Here is a 14,668-nt window from a genome sequence, read left to right as displayed (position 1 = left end):
GTTTCCATAAACGTATTGCTATGAGAGTTGTCTGAGATTTTGTTGCCTATGATTTCTTCTAAAATTTTTATGGTTTCATGACTTATATTTAAGTCTTTTATCCATTTTGAGTTTATTCTTGTATATGGCGTAAGTTGATGGTCTAGTTTCATTTTTAAAAAAATCTTTATTGTTGCAAGTATTACATACTTCCCCTTTTCCCCTCATTGAGTCTCCCAGCCCGCCTCCATCTCCCAGGCCTTCACCACCCTATTGTCTGTGTTCCTGGGTTATGCATATATGCATACAAGTTAATTGATGGACATCTTCTCACCCACCCACCCACTCTCCCCTGCCTTTCCTCTGAGGTTTGACAGTCTGTTCCATGCTTCTATGTCTCTGGATCGATTTTTCATCAGATTATGTTCTTCATTAGATTCAATATATGAGTGAGATCATATGATACTTATATTTCTCTAAATGACTTATTTCACTTATCATAATGCTCTCCAAGTCCAACCATGCTATTGCAAATAGTAAGAGTTCTTTATTTCTTACAACTGCATAGTATTCCATTGTGTAGATGTACCACTATTTTGTTTTGGCTTTATGTTTTTATTTTATTTATTTATTTATTTTTAAAATATTTATTGTTGAAAGTATTACATATGTCCTCCTTTTCTCCTATTGGCCTCTCCCATCCTGCCCACGCCCCCCACCCCAGACCTTCACCACCCTGTTATCTGTGTCCATGGGTTATGTATATATCCATATGAGTTCGTTGATGGATATCTTCCCTCCACACACACTCTCCCCTATCTTCCCTCTGAGGTTTGAAAGTCTGTTTGATATTTCTATGTCTCTGATTCTATTTTTATTCATCAGTTTATGTTGTTCATTAGATTCAACATATGAGTAAGATCATGTGATACTTATCTTTCTCTGACTGGCTTATTTTGCTTAGTATAATTCTCTCTAGGTCCATCCATGCCATTGCAAATGGTGAGAGTTCTTTTTTTTTACAGCTGCATAGTATTCCATTGTATAGATGTACCACAATTTTTTAATCTGCTTATCTTCTCATAGATACTTGAGCTGTTTCCAAATCTTAGCTATTGTAAATTGCTCTACTATGAACATATGGCTGCATATATTCTTCCTGGTGAGTGTTTCTGATTTCTTAGGATATATTCCTAGAAGTGAGATCACTGGGTCAAATGGGAGTTCCATTTTTAATTTTTTGAGGAAACTCCATACTATTTTCCACAGAGGCTGCACCAGTCTGCATTCCCACAAGAAGTGTACGAAGGTTCCCTTTTCTCCACACCCTTGCCAAGACTTGTCATTGGTTGATTTGTTGGTGATAGCCATTCTGACAGTTGTGAGGTGGCTTCTTGCTGTTTTTTTATTTGCATCTCTCAGATGATTAGTGACTTTGAAGTTTTTCATATGCCTTTTGGCCTTCTGCATGTTCACTTCGGAGAAGTGTCTATTTAGGTCCTTTGCCCATTTTTTAATTGGATGGTTTATCTTCCTTCTGTTAAGTTGTATGAGTTCCCTATAAATTTTGGAGATTACTGGGATTAAAAATGGTGGCGGAGTAAGTGGATGCTGCAGGGACAAACTGGAATTACAACTGAAACACAGAAAAAACTTCCTGAATAATCAACAGAAGACTCCCTGGAGAGAACCCTGATACCCAAGGACCAAAAGTGGAGACCGCATAGAGACTGGTAGGAGGAGCATAGGCACAAAAGGGCTGTCCAGGTGCCCACAGACAGCAGTTGAAGATCTGGAGAGACATCTGAGCCGTGGTGCTTGCCACTGAGAATTCAGGAATCTAATCCCCAAGCTGCCCGTCCACCCCCCAGCAGAGAGCACCAGAACTGAGGAGGGTACCCACACAATATATGGCTGTGAAAAGCAGCATGGTTGCTGTCTGCCAGAGAATGACTGCTAGAAATTCAGGCATTCTCTAAAAGGGGAAGTACACAAAATTCCCTGTTGAGCCACACACGTTGTGCTCCGACAGAGGGAAGGCAGAGGGGACTGTAGCTGTGTGAGCAGAAGCCAAGATTGGGGACTCAGGATAGAGCTCAGAAGTCAGAGACCCCCAGTTTCCAATGCTGAGTCATTCCCTCAGGCAGTGGAGGCATCTTTCCCACATAGACATTTGCCTTAACTGTGGGGAAGACAGTTGCTCTACCCTATTCGAAAACCCCTTGCCCTGAGGCCAGGTAAGAGACAAAAAATAACAATTAGCCTCCAGGCAGTCATGACTGCCCCACCCTGTTGAAAAATAACTCTCCACCAACCTGAGGACTATTGCCATGGGCAATTCAAGTTAGAATCCTATCGATCTGTAGACAAAAGTGATCTCTGGAGGCTTTGAGTCTTTGCTGTATCTAATTAATCAGAAACAGTGTCTGACACTGTCCTGCACTAGAGATAGAGAGGTGTAGAGGACCTACCTAATATACAGTCACAAACCCAAATAGACAGCCAAAATGAGGAGACAAAGAAACAACACCCAAATGAAAGAACAAGAGAATTCTCTAGTGGAAGAGATAAATGAAGCAGAGATAAGAAATTTATCTGAAACAGAGTTCAAAGTAATGATGGTAAAGATGCTCAACAGCATGAGAAAATATATAGTAACTATGAAAAAAATAAGAGTCATAAATAAAGAATGATATAGCACAGATAAAGAACACATGGGAAGGAATACACAGCAGATTAGGGGAAGCTAAGGATCAAATAAGTGAATTAGAAGACAGGGTTAAAAAAAAATCACTCAATCAGAGAACCAAAAAGAAAAAACAATTAAAAATCAGGAGGACAGCTTAAGGAAGCTGTGGAACAACATGAAACATATCAATATTAGAATACCAGGTATGCCAGAAGGGGCAAAAATAGAAAAAGGGATAGAGAAGGTGTTTGAAGAAATAATGGCAGAAAAATTCCTTAACCTGCTAAAGGAAAAAGTCACACAAGTTCAGGAGGCAAAGAGAACCCCAAGCAAGAATAACCCAAACAAGCTCATTGGCTGACACATCACAATTAAAATGCCAAAAATTACAGACAAAGAGAGAATCTTAAAGGCAGCAAGAGAAAAGCAAAGTTACCTAAAAAGAGCTTCAATAAGGCTGACACTTATTTCTCATCAGAAACTTTACAGGCCAGAAAGGAATGGCATGAAGTACTCAAGGTAATGGAAAGCAAGGCTTGGAAACAAAGATTACTATATTCAGCAAGGCTATCATTCAAAATAGATGGTCAAATAAAGAGCACAGACCAAAAAAAAAGGCTAAAGGAGTGCATCACCAACAATCCAACATTATAAGAAATGCTAAAGGGACTGCTGTAATGAGAAGAAGAAATAGAGAAACAAAGGCACACAGAATTAAAATGGCATTAAATAAGTACCTATCAATATTAACATAAAATGTAAATGAATTAAATGCTCCAATCAAAAGACCTAGGGAAGCTGAATAGATACAAAAGCATGACCTAACTGCATGATACACCTCAGAACAAAAGACACACACAGGATGAGAGTGAAGGGATGGAAAGAAATTTTTCATGCAAATGGAAACGAAAAGAAAAGACTGGAATAGCAATACTCATATCCAACAAAATAGATTTCAAAATGAAGGCCATCACAAGAGACAACAAAAGTCACTACATAATACTAAAGGGGAGAAACCAAGATGGCGGCATAGGTAAACACCTGAAATTGCTGCCTCACACAACCACTTCAAAACTACTACTAAAAAACAAAACGCACATCATCCAGACCACAGAAAGGCTGACTGAGTGGAAATTCTACAACTAGAAGGAAAGAGAAAAGCACACTGAGACTCAGAGGAGCTGCGGAAGTAAAGTGCAGAAGCATGGAGGTGTACACGTGTGGAAAGGGCTGGCAACAGAGTACGCAGTTGTCTTTCTCAATCGGGAGGGAGACACAAGCTCCCAACTGCTCTGAACTCCAGTTCAGGTGAGACTCTGGGGACCCAGACTCATAAGGGGAGAAACTGGACTGTACAGCATCAGTCAGAACTCGAGGATGGCTTTCTCTCAGAGATGCATGAAGTGATTACTGTGGGACACTGAGACCCCAGGGCCTCTTAGGGCACAGCTGAAGATCAGCCATAGCTGTTTGCTCCACCCTGTTAATTCCCTGAGACCCCATCCCACCCAAACTGTGCACAGAGGCTTTTGCATATGAATGGCCTGGCCCTTTGCAATCTAAAATTACCTAACAAACTGAAGCTGGTTCAGAGAGACCCAGAACATCCAAAAGAAGGGCTAAGGCCCCACAGCAGCTTGCATTGCTTCACAGCTGGGCCTCATCTGGGCACCTCCAAAACCCAAACAAAGAAGAGGAATCTGCATATCTCTCCATATCTCCTGCTGGGTGGCCTCAGGCAGAGGATAAATTAGCACCTCCTTAGAGATCCAAGAGCCAGTGTACTCAGTGGTCAGAGTGGGACCATCCAGATTACAACTCATATCAATAAGGAACACACTCAGGGGGAAGACTCAGTGAGCACCAAAGCCCTACTGAAGCAAGTCTTGCCCCATAAGGGTGTCTCCAGCACAGAAGTTCTCCCATCCTAGACACAGCTGATTCTCACAGCCAGTTGGCCTGGAGGCCAATTCCTCCCAGTGATTCCAACAACAATCAAGGCTTAACTACAACAAGACTGCGCACACAGCCCACAAAGGGGTGCATCAAGAGTGTCCACTTCAGGTAACTGGGGAGGCTGAGCCATTGGGCCCTATAGGACACCTAGCACACAAAGCTACTCTATCAACACAGGGAAGCAGCCAAAATGCGGAGACAAAGAAACAAGTCACAAATGAAAGAAATGGATTGAAGGAAAATACTGGATATAGAGTTCAAAACCACGGTTATAAGGTTTTTCAAGAATTTTCTAGAAACCACTGATAAATTTAGTGAGACCCTCAAGGATATGAAAAAGGATCAACTAGAAATTAAGCATACAGTGACTGAAATAAAGAATAATATACAGAGTTCCAACAGCAGACTAGAGGATCGCAAGAATCAAATCAAAGATTTGAAATACAAAGAAGCAAAAACCACCCAACCAGAAAAGAAAAAATAATCCAAAAATATGAAGACAGTGTAAAGAGCCTCTGGGACAACCTCAAGCATACCAACATCAGAATTATGGGGGTTCCAGAGGAAGAGAGAGAGCAAGATGTTGAAAACCTATTTGAAGAAATAATGACCGAAAACTTCCCCTACCTGGTGGAAGAAATAGACTTACAAGTCCAGGAAGTGTAGAGAACCCCAAACAAAAGGAATCCAAAGAGGACCACACCAAGACACATCATAATTAAAATGCCAAGAGCAAAAGACAAAGAGAGAATATTAAAAGCAGCAAGAGAAAAACAGTTAGTTACCTACAAGGGAGTACCCATATGATTGTCAGCTGATTTCTCAACAGAAACTATGCAGGCCAGAAGGGAGTGGCAATAAATATTCAAAGTTATGAATAGCAAGAACCTACAACCAAGATTACTTTACCCAGCAAAGCTATCATTCAGAATTAAAGGTCAGATAAAGAGCTTCACAGATAAGAAAAAGCTAAAGGAGTTCATCACCGCCAAACCAGTATGATATGAAATGCTGAAAGGTATACTTTAAGAAGAAGAAAAAAGTAAAGATAAAAATTATGAACAACAAGTACATATCTATCAACAAGTGAATCTAAAAAACAAGTGAATAAAAAATCTGATGAACAGAATAAACTGGTGAATATGATAGAATCAGGGGCATAGAAAGGGAGTGGACTGACAGTTCTTGGGGGAAAGGGGTGTGGGGGTTCGGGAAGAGACTGGACAAAAATCGTACACCTATGGATGAGGAGAATGGGGGGGGGTAAGGGCAGAGGGTGGGGTGGGAACCGGTTGGAGGGGAGCTTTGGGGGAAAAAATAGGAACAACTGTAATAATCTGAACAATAAAGATTTATTTTAAAAAATCTTTTATGGCATCTTATTACTGAGATGCCCCACTGAAAAAACAAATACTAAAGGGATCCATCCATCAAGTGAATATAACCCTGGTAAACTTATATGCACCCAATATATGAGCACCTAAACATATAAAAAATCTTCCATAGGACTTTATCGGAGAGATTGACAACAACACAGTCATAGCAGGGGACTTTTAGACCCCGCTGACTTCACTGGATACATATTCCAGACAAAATCTTAACAAGAAAACAGTGACTCTAAAGGACACAATGGATCAGATGGATTTTATTGACATTTATAGAACATTTCATCCCAAAGCAGCAGAATATACATTCTTCTCAAGTGTACATGAATCATTCAAAAAGGTAGACCACATGTTAGGACACAAAACAAGTCTCTACAAGTTCAAGAAGATTGAAATCATATCAAGCATCTTCTCATATCACAGTGGAATGAAAGTAGAAATCAACAACAGTAAAAATACCCCCAAACATTCAAACACATGGAGGATAACTTGCATGGTATTAAGCAATGAATGGGTTACCAAGGAGATCAAGAAATAAATAAAAAACTTCCTAGAAACAAATGAAAATGAGCACACAACAAACAAAATTCTCTGGGACACAACAAAAGCAGTCGTGAGAGAGAAGTTCATAGCACTATAGGAATACCTCAAAACACACACACACACACACACACACACACACACACACACACACACACACACAACAACAACAACAACAACAACAAGAAAAATCAGCAATAAACTATATAACCCTATAACTTAAAGAACTATAAACAGAACAAAGAAATGCCCAGAGTAAGTAGAAGGAAGAAATAATAAATACCAGAGCAGAAATAAATGATATAGAGGTTAAAAAATTCAATGAAACCAAGAACTGGTTCTTTGAAAGGATAAACAAAATTGATAAACTGTTAGCCAGACTAATCAAGAAACAAAGAGAGAGGGCCCAAATAAATAAAATCAGAAATGAAAGTGGAGAGGTAACCTCTGACACCAAAGAAATACAAAGAATTGTAAGAATATATTATGAACAAATATATGGCAACAAGCTGGACAATATTGATGAAATGGACAAATTGCTAGAAAAATACAATCTCCCAAAACTGAATCAGGAAGAAACAGAAAACCTGAATAGGACAATAACAACTGATGTAATAGAAGCAGTAATAAAAAAAACTCCCAGCAAACAAAGCCCAGGTCTGGACGACTTCACAGGGGAATATTACCAAACATTCAAAGAAGAATTGACACCTATACTCCTCAAACTATTTCAAAATATCGAAAAGGAAGGTGCACTTCCAAACTCTTTATGAGGCCAGAATTATCCTCATTTCAAAAGATACAAAGAAAGAGAATTAGCGGCCAATAACCCAATGAACATAGATGCTAAAATCCTCAACAAAATTCTAGCAAATCGGATCCAGCAATATATTAAAAAGGTCATACACCATGACCAAGAGGGATTTATTCCAGGGATAAAAGGCTGATACAATTTTTGCAAATCAATAAATGTGATACATTGCATAAACAAATTGAAAGACAAAAATTACATGATCATATCAATTAACGCATAGAAAGCATTTGACAAAATCCAAATCCATTTTTTATAAAAGCTGTCAACAAAGTGGGAAGAAAGGGAGCAAATCTTAATATGATAAAGGCACTATATGACAAATCCTCAGTGAAGATCATACTCAATGGGCAAAAAATTAAACCATTTCCCCTAAGAACAGGAACATGACAGGGATGTCTGCTTTCACCGCTCTTATTAAATACAATATTGGAGATCCTAGCAACAAATATCAGACAAAAGAAAAAATAAAAGGTATCCAAATTGTAAAGGAGGAAGTAAAACTCTCATTATTCTCAGATGACACAAAATTGTACATAGAAAACCCTATAGACTCCACCAAAAAACTTCTAGATTTAATAAGTGAATTTTGCAATGTAGCAGAATAGAAAATCAACACCCCAAAATAGATGGCTTTTTTATATGGCAATAATGAATTATCTGAAAGAGGAACTAAACAATCTCATTTACTATTGCAACAAAAAAAATTAATATACATAGAGATAAACTTAAAGGAGGCAAAGACCTTTACTGGGAAAACTACAGGATGTTGGAAAAAAGATAGAAGTATAAACAAGTGAAAGAATATACCGTGTTCATGGATTGGTACACTTAACATCATTAAAATGTCCATACTACCCAAGGCAATCTACAGATTTAATGCAATCCCTATTAAAATAGCAATGGCATATTTCAAAGATCTAGAACAAATACTCCAATAATTTATATGAAATCAAAGTATACTCTGAATAGCTGCAGCAATTTTGAGAAAGAAAAAACAGTTGGAGGAATCACAATACCAGATTTCAAGTTATACTACAAAGTCACAAATCAAAACAGCCTGGTACTGGCACAAGAGCAGGCATATAGATCAATGGAACAGAACAGAGAACCCAGAAATCGACACAAGCTATTATGCTCAATTAATATTTGACAAAGGAGGCAAGAGCATACAATGGAGTCAAGATAGTCTCTTCAGTAAATGGTGTTGGGAAAATTGGACAGATACATGCAAAAAGATGAAACTAGACCACTGACTTACACCATACTCAAGAATAAGCTCAAAATGGATACAAGACTTAAATATAAGTTGTGAAACCATAAAAATCCTAGAAGAAACCATAGGCAGCAAAATTTCAGACATCTCTTGCAGCAATATGTTTACAGATACATCTCCTAAGGCAAAGGAAACTAAGGAGAAAATAATCAAATGGGACTACATCAAAATAAAAAAGCTACTGCACAGCAAAAGAAACCATCAACAAAACGAAAAGAGAGCCCACTGTATGGGAGAACATATTTGGCAATGATACATCTGATCAAGGGTTAATATCCAAAATATGTAGGGAACTCATACAACTTAACAAAAGAAAGACAAACAATCCAATTAAAAAATGGGCAGAGGATCTAAATAGACCCTTATCAAAAGTGGACATACAGATGGCCCAGAGAGAGATGAAAAAATGTTTAAAGTCACTGATCAACTGAGGAATGCAATTAAAACAATAATGAAGTATCACCTCACACCTGTCAGAACGGCTACCATCAACAAATGACAAGTGCTGGTGAGGATGTGGAGAAAAGGGAACACTAGTACACTGTTGCTGGGAATTCAGACTGGTAAAACCATTATGAAAAACAGTATGGAGTTTCCTCAAAAAATAAAAAAAAATGGAACTGCCATTTGACCCAGTGAACCCACTTCTAGGAATATATCCTAAAAAATGAGAAGCACTAATAAGAAAGAATGATTGCATCCCTATGTTCATAGCAGCACAATTTACAAGAGCTAAGATCTGGAAACAGCCCAAGTGCCCACCAGTAGATCCTATATAAAAAGAGCCTAATATACAAATTGCCCCCTCAGGCAGTCGTTCAACCAGGAGTTCAACAGGGACACCAGGAGACAGGGAATTCGACCGCTCGCTATGACGTGCGCTGACCACCAGGGAGTGGCACAGAATATGGTGGGCACTGGAGACATGGCACTGGCAGCGGGCGGCAGTGGAGGGGCTGCCAGCCCCAATGGGCCCTGATGAGAGCGGGACTGCAGTGGGATTTTGGAGCACGTGAGTGGGCAGCGCCAGGCTAAGGCGGTTATGAGCGGGGCTGATCACTCTGCGGAAAGCCCTGCAGACAGTGACCAGCGGCAACAGTGGGGGGCGGGGCATCCGCCCAGGTCCCAGGTGCTGAGGGAGCCCGGCAGGGGGCCCAGCCCCGATTGATCATCCTGCAGGTGAGATGGTGGAGCAGGTGATGGGGCGGCGCTAGGCCAAGGCATGGTGCCAGGCAGGTTTGTGGGGCTGTGAGGCTGTGGGCACGAGCTAGGGCTGCGAGGCGGGGGGTTGAGCTGGGTCCCGATCTCTTCAGGACACCACAAGGGACCCCACGTGTGCACGAATTTCTGCACTAGGCCTCTAGTGAATGGATAAAAAAGCCGTGTTACATTTATACCATGGAATACTATGCAGCAGTAAAAAAGAAGAATCTCTTACCCTTTGAGACAGCATGGAGGGACTTGGAGAGTATCATGCTAAGTGAAATAAGTCAGTTTCAGGAAGACAAGTATCACATGATCCCACTCATACTTGGAGTCTAAGTAACAAAATAAATTGATGAATGGAGTGGTTCCAGAGACATGGAAGCCTGGAACCGAATGTGTAATCTCAGAGGGAAGTCATGGGAGGGTGAGTGGGTGAGAGTTAATAAACCAAAAATCTTGTATGCCTATATGCATAATCCATGGACACAGATAATAGGGTGCTGAATGCCTGGAGCAGGGGAGTGGCGGGATGGGCTGGAGGGGGTCAATGGGGAACAAAAGAGAACGTATGTGATACTTTTAACAATGAAGAATTTAAAAATTTTTGGAGATTACTCCTTATTGTATGTATCATTGGCAAATATGTTCTCCCATGCAGTGGGCTCTCTTGTTTTTTTTTAGCTGTGCAAAAGCTTTCTTTTTGATGTAATCACATTTGTTTATTTTGTCCTTAGTTTCCATTGTCTTAGGAGATGTGTCGGTAAAGGTATTGCTACAAGAGATGTCTGAGATTTTGCTGCCTATGGTTTCTTCTAAGATTTTTATGGTTTAACATCTTACATTTAATTCTCTTATCCAATTTGAGTTTATTCTTGTGTATGGTACAAGTTGGTGATCTAGTTTCATTTTTTTGCATGTGTCTGTCCAATTTTCCCAACATCATTTATTGAAGAGACTGTCTTGATTCCATTGTATGGTCTTGCCTACTTTGTGAAATATAAATTGAGCGTAATGGCTTGGGTGTCTTTCTGAGCTCTCTGATCCTTTCCATTGATCTATATGCCTTTTCTTGTGCCACTACCAAGATATTTTGAATACAGTGGCTTCGTAGTGTAACTTAAAATCTGATATTATGATTCCTCCAACTTTGTTCTGCTTTTTCAAGATTGCTGTGGCTGTTGGGGTCTTTTTTTTATTCCATATGAATTTCTGGAGATATGGTTCTAGGTCTTTGAAATATACCATTGGTATTTTAATGGGGATTGCATTGAATGTATAGAATGCTTTGGGTAGTTTGGACATTTTGTTTATGTCTTCCTCTATCTCTTTTTTCAGCGTCCTGTAATTTTCTGAGTACAGGTCCTTTACTTCCTTGGTTAAGTTTATTCCTAGGTATCTGAATTTTTTTTTTCTTTTTAAATTTCTTTATTGATTAAGATGTCACATATTTGTCCTCATCCCCCCATTCCCATCCCCCCCTCCCCACGCATGCCCCAACTCCCTGTTGAACTTAACCATTGGATAGGATCATATGCATGCATACAAGTCCTTTGGTTGAACTCTCCCCCTCCCCCCACCCTCCCCTATCCTCCCTCTGAGGGCCGATAGTCCGATCGATGCCTCCTTGCTTCTGGTTCTGTTCTTGTTCCTCAGTCTATGTTGTTCATCATTTCCCCTAGATGAGCGAGATCATATGTCACTAGATATATACTTATGAGAACTGAATGTGAGACGAGCAATAATAGTTATGCTGACAGGCAAATGAATCAGTCTGTAGTGAGTTTCTTTCTGGACCAACAGTTCTTTTGAGACCAATTTCAATGTCCACCAGTTCCTTATGTGTACATGTCAGCAATGACCCCTCAGCTCTGGATGGTGGACAAATGGTGGTAATGGAGGTCCGACTCCCTCTGGTTTGGTCTCGGCCGGACCCAGGGGCACGGCTTCACCCCGACTAAGGGGCACGTGGCCTCACCCGGATCTAGGGACACATGGTCTCACCCGGACCCAGGGACGCTTGGCCTCTCCCAGACCCAGGGGCACGTGGCCTCACCCGGGCCTTGGTGCACGAGGCCTCACCCGGATCCAGGGACACATGGTCTCACCCGGACCCAGGGACACTTGGCCTCTCCCAGACCCAGGGGCACGTGGCCTCACCTGGGCCTAGGTGCACGAGGCCTCACCCGGATCCAGGGACACATGGTTTCGCCCGGACCCAGGGGTGCGTGGCCTCTCTCAGAGCCAGGGGCACGTGGCCTCACCCGGGCCTAGGTGCACGAGGCCTCACCCGGATCCAGGGACACATGGTCTCACCCGGACCCAGGGACGCTTGTGCTCTCCCAGACCCAGGGGCACATGGCCTCACCCGGACCTAGGTGCACGAGGCCTCACCCGGATCCAGGGACACATGGTCTCACCCGGACCCAGGTGCGCTTGGCCTCCTCCAGACCCAGGGGCACGTGACCTCACCCAGGCCTAGGTGCATGAGGCCTCACCCAGATCCAGGGACACATGGTCTCACCCAGACCCAGGGACGCTTGGCCTCTCCCAGACCCAGGGGCATGTGGCCTCACCCGGGCCTAGGTGCATGAGGCCTCACCCAGATCCAGGGACACATGGTCTCACCCGGACCCAGGGACGCTTGGCCTCTCCCAGCCCCAGGGGCACGTGGCCTCACCCGGGCCTAGGTGCACGAGGCCTCACCCGGATCCAGGGACACATGGTCTCACCCGGACCCAGGGACGCTTGGCCTATCCCAGACCCAGGGGCACGTGGCCTCACCCGGGCCTGGGTGTACGAGGCCTCACCCGGATCCAGGGACACATGGTCTCACCCGGACCCAGGGACGCTTGGCCTCTCCCAGACCCAGGGGCACGTGGCCTCACCCGGGCCTGGGTGTACGAGGCCTCACCCGGATCCAGGGACACATGGTCTCACCCGGACCCAGGGACGCTTGGCCTCTCCCAGACCCAGGGGCACGTGGCCTCACCCGGGCCTAGGTGCACGAGGCCTCACCCAGATCCAGGGACACATGGTTTCGCCCGGACCTAGGGGTGCGTGGCCTCTCTCAGACCCAGGGGCACGTGGCCTCACCTGGACCTAGGTGCACGAAGCCACCCGGACCCAGGGGCACGTTACCTCTCTCAGACCCCTGGTCGCGTGGTCTCACCCAGATCCAGGGGCGCACGGCCTCACCCGGACTCAGGACCCAGCCTTACCCGGATCCAGGGGCCCACGGCCTCACCCGGACCCAGGGTTCAGCTTCACCCGGACCCAGGGGGACGTTACCTCTCTCAGACCCCTGGTCGCATGGTCTCACCCAGATCCAGGGGCGCACGGCCTCACCCGGACTCGGGACCCAGCCTTACCCGGATCCAGGGGCCCACGGCCTCACCCGGACCCAGGGTTCAGATTCGCCCGGACCCAGGGGCACATGGCCTCACCCGAACCCGGAATCCAGCTTCACCTGGACCCAGGGGCGCGTGGCCTCACCCAAACCCAGGGGCGTGAGGCCTCACCTAGACCCAGAGGCGTGTGACCACATCTGAGCCCAGAGGCTCGCAGGCTCGCCTGGACTCGGGTCTCAGCGGGGTTTCGTCTTCTTGATCCCAATTCCTGTTGGTCAATTCCCTCTCAGCAATTCCTTCGGTCATTTTCTCAGAGCTCCAGGGCGGCTGCCGCAGAACTCGTTGGGCGGCAGGCTCGGTAAGGCTCCGGTGTGCCCGGTGCACGGCGGTGGGCTGGTCCGGTGTCGCTGCGTCGGCCCTTGGGTCTGCAACGGTGGCCGGTCGCTGAGCGTGCGCACCTGGCCACTTCGGGGCATTGAGATTCTTGAAGGACTCGGAGGTCAGCAAGCACGGAGTCTCCCACCCCATGTCTCCCAGGGGCTCGTCTGTCCGTGCTCGGCAGCGAGTGGAGCCGTCCCCTCAGCCGGAGACCGCCGGGGGAACTGCGCCGAGCACGTTCCAGGCTGCCATTGTGTCGCCTGAGCCATAGTTTTTAAAGTGTGGACTTTGGGTCACCGGCATCAGCATCATCCTGCGTACCCCTCTCTTTTATTCTAGTTGTAGAGCATCTGCTCAGCCAGCCCCCCGGTCTTTCTGGCTGGTGTCTGCTCTGCTCTCCCGTCGTAGTCTCAATATTGTTGTGGTAGGCAACGATCAGGGTGCCGCCCTATGTCTCCATCTTGGTCCTCCTTTGTACAGTTAAGTCTTGATTGTTGTTGGTGTCACTGGGAGGAATTGTCCTCCAGGCCAATTGGCCGTGAGGACCCTCTTTGTCTATATAGGAAGAGTTGCTGTGCAGGAGACATGTTTGTGGGCCGGGTCTTGATGCAGCAATGCCTTGGCGCTCACTGAGTCTGCCTCTAGAATGCCTCCCTTATGCAAGTGATTGAAATCTGGTGTCATCTCACACCAACCACTAGATGCCCTCGTTTCTGGGTCTCCAATGTAGTGTAGGTCAGCCACTACCTGAGGCACTCAGCAGGAAAAAGCTTCTGCTCAGCTTGGCTGGGGCGGAGCTACAGGGTGGAGCCTACAACCTTGGCTTCCTGTCAGCCTCGCCCTATGAGGCTCCTGTGTCTGTGTCCCTCTGTATTCCTTGCAAACACCTCTGAGAGAAACGCGCCCTGGAGTTTCGCCCACTGCCAAACAGTCCAGTCCCTCCCCTAATGAATCTGGACTCCCAGATTCTCGCCTGGAACTGGGTTTCAGTGTAGTTGGAACTGGGTCTCAGCGCAGTCTGGCGTCCCTGTCTCCTTCCCAGCAGGGCCACCCAGTGGCGCAGGCAAAAGTCCGTCCTCTGCGCACCTTCCAGTGCGCGCG

This window comes from Eptesicus fuscus, chromosome 1 (assembly GCF_027574615.1).
Source record: "Eptesicus fuscus isolate TK198812 chromosome 1, DD_ASM_mEF_20220401, whole genome shotgun sequence".
NCBI classification, from domain to species: domain Eukaryota; kingdom Metazoa; phylum Chordata; class Mammalia; order Chiroptera; family Vespertilionidae; genus Eptesicus; species Eptesicus fuscus.
Note: the sequence above shows the minus strand (reverse complement) of the source record.